The sequence below is a fragment of the Cucurbita pepo genome, chromosome 7 (genome assembly GCF_057944985.1).
Source record: "Cucurbita pepo subsp. pepo isolate OVF chromosome 7, ASM5794498v1, whole genome shotgun sequence".
Lineage (NCBI taxonomy): Eukaryota > Viridiplantae > Streptophyta > Magnoliopsida > Cucurbitales > Cucurbitaceae > Cucurbita > Cucurbita pepo.
Window position 1 is genome coordinate 5043978 of NC_141804.1, and position 2500 is coordinate 5046477.

Below are 2500 nucleotides of genomic sequence, written 5' to 3' on the forward strand. Positions count from 1 at the left end.
TCGTGCGCGGTCAAGCCATCAACCATCCTAAAGACAGCCCAAGTTAGAAGGCAACATCGCAACATTCAGTGCAAAGCAAGGCTCATGTCGCACGCCCAAAGGCACTTGACAACGCCCCACCATGCATGTTCTGCCAACACGCCACCTTCAAAACATAGGGCTGGCCCAAGGTTGGCCCAGTGGCGTCACTACAACATCACATGCTCAACGAGGTTCATGTTGGACGCCCAAAGGCACCCAACTCCACCCCACCTTGCATGTTTTGTCGTCGTACCAGCCATCAACAATCCTCAAGTCAGCCCAAGTTAGAAGGCCACATTCCATGCTCAACAAGTCTCATGTCGCACGCCCAAAGTCATTTGACACTACCCCACCAAGCATGTTCCGCCACCATGCAGCCTTCAAAACATAGGGCTAGCCCAAGGAAGGGAGGCATACCACAACAACGTCCCACACTCAACGAGGTTCATGCCGCACGCCCGAAGGCACCCGGCTCCACCCCACCTTGCATGTTTCGTCATCGTACCAGCAACCATCCACAGTCCTCACACTAGAGATTCCCAGTTAGAAGGCAACATCGCAACATTCCGTGCTCAACGAGGCTCATGTCGCACGCCCAAAGGCACCCGATTCCAACCAATCGAACATGTTCTGGCACCACACACCTTCAAAACATAGGGCTGGCCCAAGGCTAGCCAAGCATCACCACAACGTCACACACTCAACGAGGTTCATGCCGCACGCCCGAAGGCACCCAACTCCACCCCACCTTGCATGTTTCATCATCGTACCAGCCATCAACCATCCTCAAGCCAGCCCAAGTTAGAAGGCAACATCGCAACATTCCATTCTCAACAAGGTTCATGTCGCACGCCCAAAGGCGCACCCAACACTGCCTCACCGTGCAAGTTTCACCACCGCACGGCCGCCGTCAACCGCCCTCGTCCGCCGACCACCACCCCCACGCCCCTAGCATATGCCCATGTGCGGCGCATAGTGCTTGGGGCATGGGGGTGGCGGAAGATATAGGGGTACCCCCGTGCCCAGCCCATGCAGACTAGTCACCCCCCTATATAGTACATTTTGAGGCATTTTTGGTCTGCCAGGCCTAGATATGATTTTTCTGAGCGGTCATACGACCAAATATCTCAAGTTTTAGAATGTTTTTTTCTATGAACTCAATTGATTCATGAATTGGACATTCTAATGGATCTAGAAATCAAGTTTCATAATTTTTAAACCAACCAATTTTTTTTAATGAATTTTTAAATATTAAATAATAAGAAATTAGAAAAAATAGCTAGAGTTGACAAAAAAATCTGAAATTTTGTGAGAATCATTCTTTCATGTTTCTTAGCTCCCAGAAAAAAATTTACAACAAACTGACCACTCCACATGTACTTCCACAATTAATGGGTGATGGATGGGGAGCACGCGCGGGCGGGGCGGGGGGCGCGCGCGCGGGAGCACGCGGGCGGGGCGGGACGGGGCGCGCGCGCGCGCTGGGACGCGCGGGCGGGGCGGGACGGGGGCGCGCGGGCGGGGTGGGACGGGGGCGCGCGCGCTGGGACGCGCGGGCGGGGCAGGGCGGGGGCGCGCGCGCGCTGGAGCATGAGGGCGCGCGCGCGCTGGAGCATGAGGGCGAGCGCGCGGGGGCAAGCGGGCGGGGCGCACGCGGGTGGGGCAGGGCGGGGCTGGCGAGCGCGCGGGAACGTTCCGACACTACCCACCGTGCGCGTTCCGCCACCGCACCACCGCCGTCAACCGCCCTCGACCTCCGACCACCACCCCGACGCCCCAAGCATATGCCCATGTGTGGCGCATAGTGCTTGGGGCGTGGGGGTGGCGGAAGATATAGGGGGTAGCCCCGTGGCCAGCCCATGCAGACTAGTCACCCCCCTATATAGTACATTTTGAGGCATTTTTGGTCTGCCAGGCCTAGATACGATTTTTTTGAGCGGTCATACGGTCAAATATCTCAAGTTTTAGAATGTTTTTTTTCCATGAACTCAATTGATTCATGAATTGGACATTCTAATGGATCTAGAAATCAAGTTTCATAGTTTTTCAACCAACCAATTTTTTTTAATGAATTTTTAAATATTAAATAATAAGAAATTAGAAAAAATAGCTAGAGTGGTCAAAAAATTCTGAAATTTTGTGGGAATCATTCTTTCATTTTGCTTAGCTCCCAGGAAAAAAATTACAACAACCCGACCACTCCACATTCACAACAATACAAGCATTGAAAATGAACATTCCCTTTTCACGGGTATTGGGTTTGATGATATTTTTATAGTCCAAGGCTTTATACAACACTTTTGATATGCTGTTGGTAGGACATGTATCGCACATAGCATAGGATGGGGCTTGGCATGTGCGAGGGGAGTGGGGGCGCAGGGGTGTGTGGGGGGGAGGGGGGCGTGCGCGGGTGTGCGGGGGCGTGCGGGGTGAGCGCGCGGGGGTGTGCGAGGGCGTGCGGGGGTGTCCGGGGTGAGCG